Source organism: Sarcophilus harrisii, chromosome 2 (assembly GCF_902635505.1).
Source record: "Sarcophilus harrisii chromosome 2, mSarHar1.11, whole genome shotgun sequence".
In the NCBI taxonomy this organism is placed as follows: Eukaryota; Metazoa; Chordata; class Mammalia; order Dasyuromorphia; family Dasyuridae; genus Sarcophilus; species Sarcophilus harrisii.
The window spans coordinates 385,010,520-385,029,612 of record NC_045427.1 but is presented as its reverse complement, the minus strand read 5'-3'; positions in this window follow the sequence as shown (position 1 = coordinate 385,029,612).

Sequence of the window (19,093 nt, the reverse complement as noted above, 5' to 3'; positions counted from 1 at the left end):
TTGATCCCCAAGTTTGATTCCAACCCTTAGATTCTATGATTCTGTATTAAATCATATGAACACAGAATGGGAAGTTAATAAGGATTCTCTGTATAGATACTCTTGGCGAATCACTCCTACCAAGTACCCAGAACAGGACTCTCTGCACATAAGTTATATTTATTTTTGTCCTCATGGAACTTACTTCTTTTTTTATTTTATCTTAATTTTATTTACCTACATATACATTACATTTATTTTTTATATATTTCTACATGGATCATATTGGGAGAGGAAAATCAGAACAAAAAGGAAAAAAAAGTGAGGGGGAAAAAAAAGAGAAGAAAAACAAAAGGTAAAAATAGTATGCTTCAATCTGCATTTAGTTTCCATAGGTGTCTCTCTGGATGTGAATGGCATTTTCTATCCAAAGTTTATTGGAATTACCTTCATTCACTGAATTGCTGAGAAGAACCAAGTCTATCATAGTTAATCATCACACAATCTTCTTGCTGCTGTATACAATGTTTTCCTAGTTCTGCTCACTTTACTCAGCATGAGTTAGTTCATTTAAACCTTCCAGACTTTCTAACATCATTCTGTTCATCATTTTTATAAAACAATAATATTCCCTGACTTTCACATACCATAACTTATTCGTCCATTCCCCAATTGATGGGCATGCACTTACTTTCCAGTTCTTTATCACCACAAAAAAAATAGAACTGCTACAAATATTTTTGCATATGTGGATCCTTTTCCTCATTTATGATTCTTTGGGATACAGCCCCAGGCATGGTACTGCTGGATCAAATGCTATGCACAATTTTATAGCCCTTTGGGTATAGTTCCAAATTGCTCTTCAGAATGGTTAGATCATTTCACAATTCCACCAACAATGCTTTAGTATTCCAGTTTTCCCACAATCCCTCCAACATTTATCATTATTTTTTCCTGTCATCTTAACCAATATGATAGATATCAGGTGTACCTCAGAGATGTATTAATTTGCATTTCTCTGATCAATAGTGATTTAGAGAATTTTTCATATGATTATAGATGGCTTTAATTTCTTCATCTGAAAATTGCCTATTCATATCCTTTGACCATTTATCAATTGGGAATGACCTGTATTATTATCAGTGTGAGTCACTTCTCTCTATGTATTTTAGAAATGATGCTTTTATCAGAGACATTGGCTGTAAAATTATTTCCCATCTTCCTGTTTCCCTTCTAATTTTGGCTGTATTGCTTTTGTTTTTGTAAATACTTTTTTAAATTTAATGTAATCAAAATTATCCATTTTGCATTTCATAATGATCTTTAGTTTTTCTTTGATCATAAATTCCTCCCCTTTCCAAATATTTGATGGATATACTATCCCTTGCTCTCCTATTGTACTTATAGCTTTTACGCTTAAATGTTGTACCCATTTTGATCTTATTTTGGTATGGGGTATGAGATGTTGATCTGTGCTTAATTTTTGTCAAATAGCAAGTTTTTATCCCAAAAACTGGAGTTTGTGAGTTTGTCAAATAATAGATTACTATAGTCATTGATTATTATGTCTTTTGTACTTAAACTATTCCACTGATCCACCACTCTATTTCTTAGCCAGTACCAGATGATTTTGATGTCTGGTACTAATATTTGGTACTGCCAAATCACAAGCCTTTGCATATATTTTCATTAATTCCCTTGATATCCTTGACCTTTTCTTTTGCCAGATGAATTTTATTTTTTTCTAGCTCTATAAATAATTTTCTGGCAGTTTGCTATGGCACTGAATAATTAGATTAATTTAGGTTGCACAAAAGCTATATTAAATACTTATATCAGCAGCAGAAACACGTTCCAGTTTCATAGCCCTGGATAAATTAAGGCCTCTGTTTCTTCATCTTCAAAATGAGGATATACTTGCCTTATAAGAGTTAAGACCATTTCAGAAAACCTACATAAAGGACCTGGCAGCTTAGATGGTGCAGTGGGCAGAGTGTTAGATTTATAATCAGAAAGACTTGTCTTCCTTAGTTCAAATCTGGCCTCAGACGCTTAGCAGCTATGTGACCCTGAGCAATTCACTTAACCTTGTTTACCTCAATTTCTTCATCTATAAAATGAAATGGAGAAAGAAATGGTAAACCATTTCAGTATTTTTGCCAAGAAAATTCCAAATGGGGTCATGATGAATCAGATACAAATGAAAAATGATCAAACAAAAGAACATGCCATGTAACATGCCAAGGAAATATAAAATCCTTTAAGGACATGAGTTGTTTTTGATGTTGTGGTGTTGTGTTATTATTGATACCTGAGTTTTCATTGGCCAAATTCATTTTAGTCTCCTTTTCAAAATGATGAACTTTCATGTACATCAATCTGGCATGCATGCATATAAAATTGTAAATTTCCAGAAGCTTGTGTCATTTCTCTGTAAATTATATGATCTATTTGTAAAATAAACATTTTCCCTCTGTGTGATAATTACAGGTCACAGAAAATTGTGATTATTTAATTCATTGAAAAATATAGCCACTCAACAAGATCATTGGCACAGAGAGATCCTGTTAACTATGATTTGGTAATTATCCTGGAGGGAAAATGTTACCCTTGATGTTGTACATGAATATCTGCTTTCAAAGGGACAAAAAATCCTTTTGTATGCATTCCCCTTATACTCATGCTTACTTACAGAAATTATTCTTTAAATTTATTGTATTTCTATAAATATGTTATAAAGATCAAATGAAATAATATGTAAAGTGTTTTACATATCTTAAAGCACTGTATAAATGCTAGCCATTGTTGTTGTCTTTGTAGTTATAATGTTAAAGATACTTTCCCCAAAAGTGAAAAGTCAAGTTTCTGCTCATGTTTCCTCACTTGAGTGTTAGCTGTTATCTTTTTTTAGGGGACCTACTTTATTGCATGGATAAGAGCCATAATTATTGTAATTTCCTAAATGTAAGCTCCTAAGAGCTTGCCTTGCTTCATCATCTGTTCTCCTTAGTGCCCATTATATTATTTTCCATATAGTAGCACTTAATGAATATTTAATGAATTAAATTCGATAAATTGAATTATACAAATATGTATTATTTCCCTTTATTTGATCACAAACTTCTTGAAGGCAGAGACTATGTTTTACTTGGCTTGTTCTAGCCCAGTGCCCTAAACAAAGTAGAAATTTAATAAATTGTTGTCATCTAACTGAAGAAGTATTACTTATATTTTATCTGTGTTAAAATATGTGTATGTAATATACAAGTTCATTAATTTGTTCTACTAATAGAAAAGATTTGTTTGATTTAGTGAGAAGCCCAAATAAAAGAGAACTTTAAAAAATGCAATTATATTGTTTTCAAATGAATTCTGTAAATCAAATTCCATTAACAAGATACTAGTATTATTCTTTAGGGAACCTGCTTCATTGTGGCAACAAGAATAATAAATGAATGTCATTGTTATTAATATAGCTACATGGTACAGTGCATAAGGTACAGTGCATAAGGTGCCAGCCTTGGAGTCAAGAACTAAGTCCAAGTACTGTCTCAGATGCAGTATGAACTGAAGCAAATCAATTAACTTTTTAATGCCTCAATTTCCTCATTTGTAAAATTTGTTGTCCAGTAGTTTCACTTGTGTGGGGTTTTCTTCACAGAGATACTAGAGATGAAGAAACTGAGGCAAACAAGGTAAGCAACTTCCTCAGGTCATACAGTTAGGAAGAATACGAGGCCAGACTTGAACTCAGGTCTCCCTGACTCCATGCCAGATGCTCTATCCACTGCCCCCCCCCTCCAGATGTCTCACCTAGATTCTGTGTACATCAGGAAGTGCTGAGAAACGTATTAACCACATAACCTTGAGCAAGTCACTTAATGCTATTTGCCTTAATTTCTTCCTCTCTAAATTGAGTTGGAGAAGGAAATGGCAAAACATTCTAATATTTTTGCCAAGAAAACTTCAAAAAAGAATCATGGAGAGCCATACATAATTAAAACAACTAGACAATAACAATAACTCTAAGTTATGACTAAAAAGGAAAACAGGCAATCATCATTGCCTGGTTCAGCACCCAACCTGTTCCATCTACATCAGAACTCTTAAGTCTTTAAAAGTTGTTTTCTTTACAGTATTGTTGTTATTGAGTAAATTGTTCTATCTCTGCTAACTTCACTTTGCATCTGTTAAATTTTCCCAACTTCTCTATAACTACTGTTTTCATTCTTTTTTCCCATACAATAATATTTTATTACATTCATATCGTCAACAAATCAATAGGCATTTGTTAGACATTTATTATATGCCAGACATTGTTCTACAAATACAAGCAAAAGAAAAGGAGCCTCCATTTTTAAAAAGGAATTGCCTTCCTTTCCCAAGCTATTGACTCTTTCTTACATACTTCTCATTTCTTTGCTCATTTTTTGTTCTACTACTCTTATTTGCTTTTTAAAATCTTTTATGTGCATTTCTAAGAAGCCTCTTTGGGCTTGAGACCAATTCATATCACTCTTTGAGATTTCCTCTGCAGACATTTTGTCCTCGTCTGAGGTAGTATTTTGGCCTTCCTTGTCACCATAGTAGCTTTCTATGAACAAGGTTCTTTACTGTTTCTTGCTCATTTTCTATCCTTTTCTTTTGGTATGTCCTCTTTATTTTTATGGTCTATTTCTGCTCCTAGGGCAAAGGGGGCACTATCCCAAGCTTTCTGTGCAACTCTAAACCTTGGCTTTGAGCACAGGGATCCCTTGTGTTTGCAGCAGGTAGCTTTATCTGCTCTTTCCAAGAAACAGCCTGGTTTCCCAGAATTTGCCTTCCGAGCTGGGACTGGGGTAGATATACTGGTTTGGTCCACTAATGAGGGTCTCAATTGTTGATCTGCTGTGATTAAGACTCTCTCATTGGCTTTCCCAGACTCTAAGCTGGGCTGAACTTCCTTTCATCCAAGTGAGACTGACTTTTCTTGAAGTTTTTCCAATCTATCTTGAACTAGATAATGGTTTTATTCCATCAGACTCTGTTCAGGGACTTAGTTTCATATGAGGGTTTTGAGGTAAACTGGAAGAGCTCAAGCAGCTTCCTGGCTTAACTTTGCCATCTTGGCTCCACCCCCAGAACACGAGGAGCCTCTATTTTAATACGAGAATACTACATGCAAAAGAAAGCCAGAAAGCAAGGTACGGGAGTAGGGGTAGTTTCCTGGCATTTGAAAGGGAAGGAATAGTGACAGCATTCAGAGAGTAAAAAGCACAAGTGGAAAATAAATTAAAGATGGCAAGCATAGGCCATTTCTCAAAGTAGAGTTTCCAAGAGGTTCTTACCAAACATCTCCTGTCCTGTTCAATATACTTGGTTTTAATTATTTTCTAATTATATTATTTTCTAATATTTTCTAATTATATTCTAATATTATTTTGACATCATGAATCATAAAGATGATTTGAGGACATGTTTCCTATTGTTTATCCTAAATATCAAACTTACTTATTATTACTGACTCTGGGCCTATGTTTCCTCTTCTTTAAAATAAGGATCTTAGACTAAATATTCTCTAAGATTCTTTCCAGTTCTAAATTTTTTGAGCATTTTGCCAAGTGGAAGAAAACAGAACAACAGGAAAACTGGAAAGAGAAGATGGATATTCTGAGATAGATAAGGCATAGCTCTAACTTGGGTCTCAAAATGAATTGGACTGGACTGACTTTTGAGATTCCTTTTAGTTATATCATTATGCCCATTGATAGGGGAATGGTTATATCAATTGTGGTACATAAAGGTAATGAAACATTACTATGCTATAAGAAATCATAAATATAAAGACTTCAGAGAAATATATAAAGACTTATCAGAAGTGCTCCAAAGTGAAGTAAGCAGAACCAGAATAATAATGTAAGTAATGGTTACCATGATTTAAATGGAAAGATATTAAAAATCAGCATAGAATCTTGAGTAATTATAATTACTAAGTTTTAACCAGAGGAAAATATCAGAAAATTCCTTCCATTCATCCTTTTAAGTGATAAAAGATGATGTTGAAAAAAAAACTATCTAAAAACTGTAAGAGTTAGTTCATTTTGCTGAACTGTTTTCTTTTCCTCTTTTTTATTCTTAGTTACAAAAAATGAGTTTCTGAGTAGAGTGGGGACATTTTGGATAATTTAAAATATATGACATGAATTACAAATCTAATTAATAATCTGTTTCAAGATTTCATATCTTAAAATAAGTGAATTAGGTAGTTTTAATTACATTTTAACAGAAGAGTAATGAGTAGTTTTAAATACATTTTAACAGAATAGTAATGAGTGAGATCTAATCTCACTATTTGGTTAATTAATACATTGTCATGATTATGTATTAAGAGATGCCTTCAGGCACAATTTAAAGATAAGAGTGAGAGTGAAAAGAACTGAAGATAGACAAGAACAAAGTTGACTTCCTACTCACAGAAAATTGGCTTACCATTTCTATTCATCTAGAGCCAACAACATATGAAGTCTAAGACAATGATTCATGGTCATGTGAGAGCAACTAGTATAATTATCTTGAAATACCTAACTGCAGAATCCTTGAACTGGTAGGAAATGCATGAAAAGATTTTAAAGTGATACAAGTGATAAAGTCAAGTTGGCAAAGTAGATAGAGCATTCCAACCAGACTTTTCCAACATTATCCCAAACTTCAGGTTTTTTCCTTGGTGATGTTTTCACAGTTAGCTCTGGGGGCCTTAAATTTTCAATGCTTTCAAAAGTGGTGGGATCCAAGAAGATGTCTGGTCCCTGCTTTACTGGTTCATATTTTGATTTTTACCTAGGCAAGGGCCCTACTCCTTTATAACATAAAGGAATTAAAGAAAAAGATTTTTTAAAGAGCAAAAATGATTTTTAAAATAAAATGACTGGTAGAAGAAAAACTGGAAAAGAAATTAGAGCAATGCAAACAAAAATTATGAGAAGATAATTAAGAAGTTGACAAAAGAGGTACAAAACCTCACTAAAGAAAATTTCTCTTTAAAATGGTAAGGGAAGTCCAAAACTTCATTGATGAAAATAATTTCTTAAAAAACAAAATTAGCCAGATTAAAAAAGAGGTACAAAATGTCACTGAAGAAACAATTTTTTAAGCATTAGAATTGGACAAGTGAAAACTAATGATCCCATCAAGAAATAATAAAATAAATTCAAAAGAATGAAATAGTACTTTTTCCCCACTTCCAGACAAGATGGCGGAGAGGACACACACATCTATTTAAGCTCCATCTTTTCTCTCAGAATAATTTATTTTATGACAGCCTCAGAATTAGTGCTTGACTGAAAAAAAACACAAATAGTTACCAAGAGAAGATATCCTTGAAATTCGCCAGAAAAGGTTTGTCTTTGCTCGTGGGTGAGGATAGTTAGATCAGGCATAAACTGAAGGCAGGCATCTCACAGCTGAGCAGACTGGAAGGGGGTGGGGTGTGAGCTCAGCCATCTCTGTGGGGAGAGCTTTACTACAGGATTGGATACTTTGCCCTGGCAGCAAGCCAGTAGACAAGCAGAGAAGCTATAAACACAGGGGGTGAAGACTATAACCTCAAAAAGCTAGGGTCTCTCAGGACCTGGCCACCACAGTGTCTCAACACGTTCTCAGAGTCTCAGAGAGCAGACACAGCACAACCATTGCTGTCCTACTAGTGCCTCACTGCTGCCCCCTGCAGTCTGTAGAAGAAGCTCAGTAATACCATCTAGGGCCCCCACCCAAAAAAAGCAGACTGCATTTGTTTTTCTTGTTAGTTTGTTTTCTTTTATTCTTCTTTGACAAAATGAGCAAAAAATTAAAATGGACTCTAACTATTAATAGCTTCTATATGGATAGAGAGCAAACTTTAAACCCTGAGGAGACTGAAAACAGACTGTCTCCAGATGAATCCCTAAAGGGGGATATGACCTGGTCCTCAACACACAAGAGTCTCATAAAAGAAATTTAAAAGGCTCTCACAAGAAAGCTAGAAGAAAAATGGGAAAAGGAAAGGGAAGCTTGGCAAGAGAATCTGGAGAAGTCATCCCACTCATTTAAAGATAGAGTGGATAAAGAAATCACATCCTTGAAAAATAAAATTAGTGAGCTGGGAAAAGAAAATAGCTCTTTAAAAAATAAAATTGGCAAAATGGAAAAAAATTCCATAGAACAAAACAACTCACTTTAAAACTCAATTTGACAATTAGAAAAAGAAATTTAAAAAGTGAGTGAAGAAAATAACTCATCAAAAATCAGAATCAAACAAATGGAAATTAATGACTTGAGGAGACACCAAGAATCAGTCAAACAAAACCAAAAAAATGAAACAATGGGAAAAAAATGTCAAATACCTTCTTAGGAAAACAACAGACCTGGAAAATAGATCTAGGAGAGATCATCTGAGAATTATTGGACTTCCTGAAAAATATGATGAAAAAAAGTGCCTGGACACTATTTTCCAGGAAATTATCAAAGAGAACTGCCTAGATATTATAGAAACAGAGGGTAAAATAAACATTAAAAGAATTCATCAATCACCTACTGAAAGGGACCCTAAAATCAAAACTCCAAGAAATATAGTGGCCAAATTCCAGAACTATCAGATGAAGGAAAAATACTGCAAGCTGCTAGAAAAAAATCCATTCAAATATAAAGGAGACACAATAAGGATTACCCAGGATCTAGCAGCATCCACATTAAAGGATCAAAGGGCCTGGAATATGATATTCCAAAAGGCTAAGGAACTTGATAAGTAGCCAAAAATAACTTACCCAGCCAAAATGAGCATCTTTTTCCAGGGAAGAAGATGGACATTCAACAAAATAAGTGAATTTCATCTATTTTTGATGAAAAAACCAGAACTAAACAAAAAGTTTAATCTATAAATATAGAACTCAGGAGAAACCTAAAAAGGTAAAAAGAAATCTTGGGAACTATATTTCTGCTATAAAGATATATAAAGAACACATGTACACTTTGTTCTAGAAACTAGAGGTGGAAAGGAAATTGTACCTGGAAAAGGGTAAAGTGGGGGTATTACATTTCACAAAGAGGCAAAGGAAACCTATTATATCTGAGAGAAAGAACGGAGGGTCTTGAACATAGTGTGTATTTTATTGCCATCTGAATTGGCTTAAAGAGAAAAATATTAAACATATTCCATTTAAGGTGAAACTTCTCCCTCCTCATTGAAAAGTGGGAGGGGAAAAGTGAAAAGGGAAGGAATAAGCTAAGCTGAAGGGAATACAGAAATTGTGAGGAAAAGGGGTAAGATAGGGGGAGGAATTCTAAGGTGGGGAAGGGATACTAAAAAGGGAGGGCCGTGAGAAGCAAGTGGTGCTCACAGGTTTAATACTGGGGAGGAGGGTAAGGGGGAAGGAAAGGAGAAAAGCATAAGCAGGGTAAACAAGATGGCAAGTAATACAGAACTGGTAATTTTAACCATAAATGTCAATGGGGTAAACTCCCCCACAAAGAGGAAGAGGTTAGCAGACTGGATTAAAAGCCAGAATCTTACAATATGTTGTTTACAGGAAACACACCTGAAGCAGAGTGATACATATAGGGTAAAGGTAAAAGGCTAGAGCAGAATCTACTATGCTTCAGGTGAAGTCAAAAAAGCAGAGGTAGCCATCCTGGTCTCAGATCAAGCAAAAGTAAAAATTGATCTAATTAAAAGAGATAAGGAAGGGCCCTATATCTTGTTAAAGAGTAGCATAGATAATGAAGCAATATCAATAAGAAACATATATGCGCCAAGTGGTGTAGCATCTAAATTCTTAAAAGAGAAATTAAGAGAGCTGCAAGAAGAAATAGACAGCAAAACTATAATAGTGGGAGATCTCAACCTTGCACTCTCAGAATTAGATAAGTCAAACCACAAAATAAATAAGAAAGAAGTCAAAGAGGTAAATAGAATACTAAAAAAGTTAGATATGATAGATCTTCAGAGAAAACTAAATGGAGATAGAAAGGAGTACACTTTCTTCTCAGCAGTTCATAGAACCTATACAAAAATTGACCATATATTAGAACATAAAAACCTCAACTCAACTGCAGTAAGGCAGAAATAGTAAATGCATCCTTTTCAGACCATGATGCAATGAAAATTACATTCAATAAAGATCCAGGGGAAAATAGACTAAAAAATAATTGGAAACTAAATAATCTCATACTAAAGAATGATTGGGTGAAACAGCAAAGCATAACATAATTAATAACTTCATCCAAGAAAATGACAATAATGAGACATCATACCAAAATGTGTGGGATACAGCATCTTTTTTCCCTCCAGAAGACCAAGTTTTCTCTGTAAAAAAAAAAAAAAGATGCAGATGAATTAGTGGAAAGGCCAAAATAATTCCCTTCATACTATGACATTCTAAGGTTTAAGTACCTTTCGAGTTTTCATCTGTTCTAAGATCCCTTCCAGTTCTATTAATCAATAATCTTCCAAACATTTAGGATCCACACAGACATAGAGTATTTCATGTTCTTATTTGGAAGACAATGGCATTTTCCTTTCTACATTCCATTTTTAAAAAATAATTTATATGCCCAGTTGGAGGGAGCAAAGCATCTTTCTAACATCTTTAGGGAGTCCTTAGTGCTTCCCTTTCTGAGTACATTTGACTATAGTAATGATATAATCAGCAATACTTAGTTCATTAGAGCGTTGAAGTCTTCAATTGCTCTGGGAGATCATAAAAAACAACTATTTGTTTCACATAATACTTACTTTTATTTATGAACAAAATGAAATTGTGAGAAATAGAATAAAAGAGATAAATGCATATTGTAACCTCTCTTCTTTGTAGGCAGCATGCTTGGAAAGAGAAGAACTATGGATTCCCTAAAAATATTAGGAAAATGCTTTGCTTGTCCCAAGTGGATGTACAATTTATTTGGGGGAGGGGAAAGAAGAAGAATATATAAAAAATAATGCTGCTGTCTTGCAAATAAAACATAAAATGCGCATATGCTACTTTTTTCTTGAATTTTTAGCAGCCTGAATCTGCCTAGTATTAAAATCAGGAGAAAAATATATGTCTTCAATGAATCTTTCAGACATTCCAGAAAAACAGTGAAAAGAGATTTAAATTTAGCATTATATCTGGGTTTGTGTTCCATCTATATGCAAGAAATTTCACTTTTTTAAGCCTCCATTTTTTTTCATCTGAAAAAAGAGTCATGAATACCTGTTTTGCCAACTTCATAGCACTGTAGCTGGAAACTCACTTTGCAAATTGTAAAGTCATATAGAATCATCATTACCATTATCATTACTATTTCAATCAGGCTCCCAGCTTTCATTTAAATGAATTAAATTTACCTAATCAAATGAATTAAATTATGTAAGAATGAATTAAGTTAATTAAAATCACCTAAGACAATGAGAGTAATGATGATGATACCTAATATCTATCGAACACTTTAAATTTTCTTTTTTCTTAAAGCTTTTTACTTTCAAAACATATGCACAGATAATTTTCAACATTCATTCCTACAAAATCTCTTGTTCCAAATTTTTTTCTTCCTCCCTTCTTCCCACCTCCTCCCCTAGATGGCAAGCACCCAATGCATATCAAATGTGCAATTCTTTTTTTTTTTTATTGTAGTAACTTTATTTATTTTAATACATATTGCTTTATGAAGCATGTTGAGAGAAGAAAATAAGAGCAAAAGGGAAAAACCATGGGAGAGATTGTTTCAAAAAAACAGATAAAAGAAGTGAACATAGCATGTTTTGATTTATATAGTCTTATTACATTTGTTCTGGGTGTAAATAGCATTTTCTGTCCAAAGTCTATCTATTTTGTATCACTGAATTACTGAGAAGAACCAGCCTTTCATAGTTGATCATCACACATTCTTTTTTTTTTTTAGTGTGTTTATTTTTATTTTTTTTTTATTTAATAGCCTTTTATTTACAGGTTATATGTATGGGTAACTTTACAGCATTGACAATTGCCAAACCTCTTGTTCCAATTTTTCCCCTCTTTCTCCTCACCCCCTCCCCAAGATGGCAGGATGACCAGTAGATGTTAAATATAATAAAATATAAATTAGATACACAATAAGTATACATGACCAAATCATTATTTTGTTGTACAAAAAGAATCGGACACTGAAATATTATACAATTAGCCTGGATCATCACACATTCTTGCTGTTATTGTGTACAACATTTCCTGATTCTGCTTGTTTCACTCTGCATCAGTTCATGTAAATATTTCAAAGCCTTTCCATAATCAACTTGTTCATCATAGAACAATATTTCATTACCTTTATGTACAACAGCTTGCTTAGCCATTCCCCAATTAATAAGTATCTACTTCTTTTCCAATTCTTTTCTACCACAAAAAGAGCTGTTCCAAACATTTTGCACATGTGGGTCTTTTTCCCTCCTTTATGATTTCCTTAGGATACAGACCCACTAATGGCACTGCTGGGTCAAAGGACATGCACAGTTTTATAATCCTTTGGGCATAGTTCCAGAGTGCTCTCCAGAACAGTTGGATCATTTCACAATTTCACCAACAATGCATTAGTGTCTCAGTTTTCCCATATCCCCTCCAACATTTATCATTATCTTTTCCTATCAGCCAATCTGAGGGGTGTGAAGTGGTACCTCAGAACTGTTTTCATTTTCATTTCTCTAATAAATAGTGATTTAGAGCATTTTTTCATATAATTAATTATAAGGCTTTAATTTTGTCATTTGAAACTTGTCTGTTCATATATTTTGACCACTTATCAACTGGGGGATAAACATGTGCAATTCTTCATACCTATTTCCACAATCATGCTGTACAATAAAAATTAGATCAAAAGGGGGAAAAAATGAGAAAGAAAACAAAAAGCAAGCAAACTTCAACAAAAAAGTGAAAACACCATGTTGCAAACAACCCTCAGTCCTCACAGTCTTCTCTTTAGGTGCAGATGGCTCTCTTCATCAGCAGACCATTAGAACTAGATTGAATCACCTTGCTGTTGAAAAGAGCCCCATCTGTCAGAATTGATCATTGTATAAACTTGCTGTTGTTGTGTAGAGAGCTGAAACTCTTGAGTCAATGCATTGAGGTCAGGACAGCAGAGCACTTGAGGCTAACTACTGATTGGAGACAATACTCTATGGGCATATGCTTGAAAAATGGCCCTTCCCACTATCCTGTGCTGGCTCAATGATTGGTGTATACAGAGGATTGTAGGAGGGACTAGGGGGTAAAACAAGACTAGCCAGGGTCACTTTAGCCATAGAAGAGGAAGAAGGAGCTCGTGGAGATTCCACTTCTATCCTGTTCATTTCTACCCCTAAAGACCAGGAATAAAAGACTAAGGACTTTTGCTTATCCTGACTCTGGCTGATTTTAAGGTATCCAGGGTGCTAACACAGTCGTCACATTGTTGTGTACAATGTTCTCTTGTTTCTACTCACTTCACTCAGCATCAGTTTGTGTAAGTCTCTCTAGGCCTCTCTGAAATTAATCTACTGATCATTTCTTATAAAACAATAATATTCCATAACATTCATATACCATAACTTATTCAGCCACTGTTCAATCATGGGCATCCACTCAGTTTTCAATTCGTTGTCACTACAAAGAGGGCTGCCACAAACATTTTTGCACATGTGGGTCTTTTTCTCTTTTTTATGATCTCTTTGGGATACAGACCCAGTAGAGACAATGCTGGATTAAAAGGTATACACGATTTAGTAGCCCTTTGGGTATAGTTCCATCTTGCTCTCCAGAGTTAGTCCATAATTCCACCAATAATGTATTAGTGTTGCAATTTTCCCACATCCCCTCCAACATTCATCATTATTTTTTTCTGTCATCTTAACAAGATGTGTAGTAGTACCTCAGAGTTGTCTTAATTTATATTTATTTGATCAATAGTGATTTAGAGCATTTTTTCACATTGACTAGAAATAGTTTTAATTTCTTCATTTGAAAATTGTTCCTCTCCTTTGACCATTTATCAGTTGTAGAATGATTTGTATTATTATAAATTTCAGTCAATTCTCTATATATTTTAGAAATGAGGCCTTTATCAGAACACTTGGATATAAAAAAAGTTTCCCAGTTTACTGCTTTCTTTCTAATCTTGTCTGCTTTGGTTTTGTTTATACAAAAACTTTGTACCTTAATATAATCAAAATTATCCATGTTTCTTTCCATAATGTACTCTAGTTCTTCTTTTGCTACAAATTCCTTCCTTCTCCACACATCTGAGAGGTAGATTATCTTTTGTTCTTCTAATTTCCTTATGGTATCACTCTTTATGTCTAAATCTTGAACCCATTTCAACCTTATCTTGGTATAGGGTGTTAGGTGTGAGTCAAGGACTAGTTTTCTGCCACACTAATTTCCAATTTTCCCAGCAATTTTTGTCATATAGTGAGTTCTCATCCTAGAAGCCTAGGTCTTTCGGTTTATCAAATACTAGATTGCTATAGTCATTGACTTGTGAACCTAATCTATTCCACTGATAGATTATTCTATTTCTTAGCCAGAACCAAATGGTTTTGATGACCACTGCTTTATAATAAGGTTTTAGCTCTGATACTGCTAGACCACCTTCATTTGCATTTTTTCATTAATTCCCTTGAAATTTTTTTACCTTTTGTTCTTCTAGATGAACTTTGTTATTATTTTTTCTAGGTTGTAAAATAGTTTCTTGGGAGTTTGATTGGTATGGCACTAAATACGTAGATTAATTTAGGTAGAATTGTCATCTTTGCAAATATTATCTCATTTGATCTTCACAACTATTGTGCAAGATAGGTATTATTATCATCTATTTTATAGATGAAGAAATTGAGACACACTAAACTTAAGTGACTTGTCCAGGGTCCCCAAACTAATAAGAGTCTGAGGCTATATTTGAAATCAGGATTTCTTGACCATTTACTATGCTTCCTTGTTATCTAATATGAATTAATCAACAAGATGAGTTCCTATAACTTGTTAAGTACTGAGTTGGGTACTGGGAATAAAAAACAAAATGGAAAGGAACTCTTAACAGCTGCAACTATTTAGATAAGAAGGAAAAGAGGAAATGAAAGGACAACCAGGAAAAGCCTCTTACAGAAGATAGTGTCTGAACATAAACTAAGGGTTCCATCTGGCAAAGATGAGAAGATTCCAGGTATGGAGGCATAATCATTCCAAAGGCATAGATACAAAAGATGTAATATTATGTGTGAGAAACAGCAGGTGAACCAGAATGACTGGATCATAGATATAGAGTTGAGAAATGAACAAGAAGATGGGAAAGGGTTGCATATAAAGGGTTGCATAAAGCTTTAGGTGCCAGAGGGGTTTATAATGACACTATGTCAGAAGTTCTTAAAGTATGGTTCAGGAACCCTAAGACTATTTCAGGAGATCCACAAGATTAAAACTATTTTTATTATAATACTATAATACTCTTCCTTTTTCTGAAGTATATTTGTGTGAAGCTAGATTTTCTACATTTTTTAACCAAAACAACATACCATAAGGTTTTAAATGCAGAAGCAGATATGAAGATCCAGCAGCATTCTTTTAAGCCAGGCATTAAAAAGATTTGTAAAAAAAAAAATAATAATAACAATGCTATTCATTATTAACCTTTTTTTGGAAAATATAAGGTTTTTATTTAAAAATGTTATTTATTACTCTGCAATTATTATTGTCCTATCAATGATGATGAAATATCATGCAAGACAGAACGTTTAAAGATTTTAAATAAATTAAAAAATACTTTAAATTTTTATCAGTTTTAATTTTTAATGTCAATAAATACAACCTACATAAATAAAAATGTTTTCACTGTTTTTATAGTTGAATTCAACATAAGTTAAATCCAATATATGCATACATATTTATACAATTTTCATGCCACATAAGAAAAAAGAGAAGCAAAATAAAATGCAAGCAAACAACAACAAAAACAGTGAAAATGTTAGTTGTGAACCATGCTCAGTTCCCACAATTCTCTCTCTGGGTATAAATGGCTCTCTTCATCACTGAACAATTGGAACTGATTTGAATCATCTCATTGTTAAGAGAGGCATGTCCATCAGAACTGATCATTGTATAATTTTGTTGTTGCCATGTATAATGATCTCCTGGTTCTGCTCATTTCACTTAGCATCAGTTCATGTAAGTCTCTCCAAGCCTTTATGAAATCATCCTTCTGGCCGTTTCTTACAGAACAATAATATTCAGTAACATTCATATACAATAATTTATTCAGCCATTCTTCAATTGATGGGCATCCATTCAATTTCCAGTTTCTTGCCACTACAAAAAGGGCTGCCACAAACATTTTTGCATATGTAGGTCTGTTTCCCTCCTCTACGATCTTTGTGATATAATCCCAGTAGTAGCACTGCTGGATCAAAGGGTTTGCACAGTTTGATAACTTTTTGAGCATAGTTCCAAATTGCTCTGCAGAATGGTTGGATTCATTCACAATTCAACCAACAATGTATTAGTGTCCCTGTTTTCCCACATCCCCTCCAACATTCATCATTATCTTTTTCCTGTCATCTTAGCCAATCTGACAGGTGTGTAGTGGCATCTCAGAATTGTCTTAATTTGCATTTCTCTTATCAATAGTGATTTGGAGCACCTTCTCATATGACTAGAAATAGTTTTAATCTCTTCATCTGAAAATTATCTGTTCATATCCTTTGACCATTTATCAACTGGAGAATGGCTTGAATTCTTATAAATTTGAGTCAATTCTCTATATATTTTAAAAATGAGGCCTTAGAATATTTCAATGTAAAAAGGTTTTCCCATCTTGTCTGCATTAGTTTTGTTTGTACAAAAACTTTTTTAACTTGATATAATCAAAATTATCTATTTTGTGATCAATATTGATCTCCAGTTCTTCTTTGATCACAGATTCCTTCCTCCTCCACAGGTCTGAGAGGTAAATGATCCTATGTTCTAATTTGTTTAGAGTATCATTCTTTATGTCTAGGTCATGAACCCATTTTGACCTTATCTTGGAATACGATATTAGGTATGGGTCAACACCTAGTTTCTACCATATTGGTTTCCGATTTTCCAGCAGTTTTTGTCAAATAGTGAATTCTTATCCCAAAAGCTGGGGTCTTTGAGTTTGTCAAACACTAGATTGCTATAATTATTGACTATTTTGTTCTGTGAACCTCACTATTCCACTGATCAACTATTCTATTTCTTAGCCAGTTACAAATAGTTTTGATGACTGCTGTTTTATAATATAGTTTTAGATTTCGTACAACTAGGCAACCTTCATTTGCATTTATTTTTCATTAGTTCCTTTGAAATTCTTGATCTTTTGTTCTTCCATATGAATTTTGTTGTTATTTTTTTCTACATCAGTATAATAGTTTCTTGGAAATTTGATTGATACAGCACTAAATAAATAGTTTAGTTTAGGTAGTATTGTCATCTTTGTTATATTCACTTGACCTATCCAAGAGCACTTGATATTTTTCCAGTTGTTTAATTATTTTTGTGTGGAAAGTGTTTTGTAGTTTTGCTCATATAGTTCCTGACTTTCCCTTGGCAGATAGATTCCCAAATATTTTATACTATCAACAGTTATTTTAAATGGAATTTCTCTTTATATCTCTTGTTGTTGGATTTTGTTAGTGATGTCAAAAAATGCTGATGATTTATATGTATTTTTTGTATCCTGCAACTTTGCTTAAAGTTGTGAATTATTTCTAATAGTTTTTTAATTGATTCTCTAGGGTTCTCTAAGTATGCCATCATATTATCTGCAAAGAGTGATGATTTGGTTTTCTCATTACTGACTCTAATTCTTTTAATCACTTTTTCTTCTCTTATTGCCAAAGCTAGCATTTCTAATATAATACTGAATAGTAATGGTGATTGTGGGCAATCTTATTTCATCTTTGATCTTATTGGGAATGGTTCCAGTTTATCTCCATTATATATGATGCTTGCTGGTGGTTTGAAATAGATGCTACTGACTATTTTAAGGAAAAGTCCATTTATTCCTATACTCTCTAGTGTTTTTAATAGAAATGGGAATGGGACTGATTGGATGAAGTATTTCTCAGTATTGTCACATGATCCCTATTCCCAGAACTTTGGACCTTGGGGGAAGTTATTTTATTCTCTGGAGGAATGGACTTGGATCCTCAGATACAGGAAGTTGCAGGAAGCGACCTATGGGAGGCAGCCAGAATTAGTGATCATTGGTCAAGGATGGTTACATCCTTTTAATCTATCCAATTAGAAGGCTCAAGTCTTTTGCTTTTAAACCCTGGACAAGCTGGAAGCAAGTCAGGTTCCAAGAGCACATGGCAGGAGCATGGGATAGCTCCCAGGTGTGTGTCTGGGCCTCTCCCTGCAGGGATTAAATAACTGTTTTCTCTTTGTACCTGATGATGTCTTTGATTAGTTAATTGGATTGGGAAGGGAGTCTTGCACCAGACCTATCCCACACAAATGGATGTTGGGTTTCATCAAATTTGGTTTGGTTATTGATATAGTCAATTATGCCAATATTTGAACCAGCCCTGCATTCCTGGTATAAATCCTACTTGGTCATGGTGTATTATCCAGGGGATGATTTTCTTCAATCTCTGCTAATATTTTATTTAAGATTTTTTCATCAACATTCATTAGGGAAATTGGTCTATAATTTTCTTTCTTGTTTTCATCTTACCTGGTTTAGGTATCAGTACCATGTCTGCGCCATAAAAGGAGCTTGGTAGGAGTCCTTCTTTTCCTATTTTTTCAAATAGTTTATATAGTATTAGAGTCAATTTTTCTTTAAATGTTTGGTACAATTCACATGTAAATCCTTTTGGTCCTAGAGATTTTTTTCCTTAGGGAGTTGATTAATAGCTTGCTCTATTTCTTTTTCTAAAATGGGACTTTAAGTAATTTATTTCCTCTTCTGTTAATCTGGGCAATCTATATTTTTGTAGGTATTCCTACAATTCTTAGTTAAAGATATGAAAATTATCTGTTTGTATCCTTTGACTGTTTATCAATTGGAAAATGGCTTGAATTCTTAGTCACAATTCTTAGTCAGATTACCCATGGTAAAGAGTTTTGAGTCATATATTTATTAAAGCTGTAGTCAT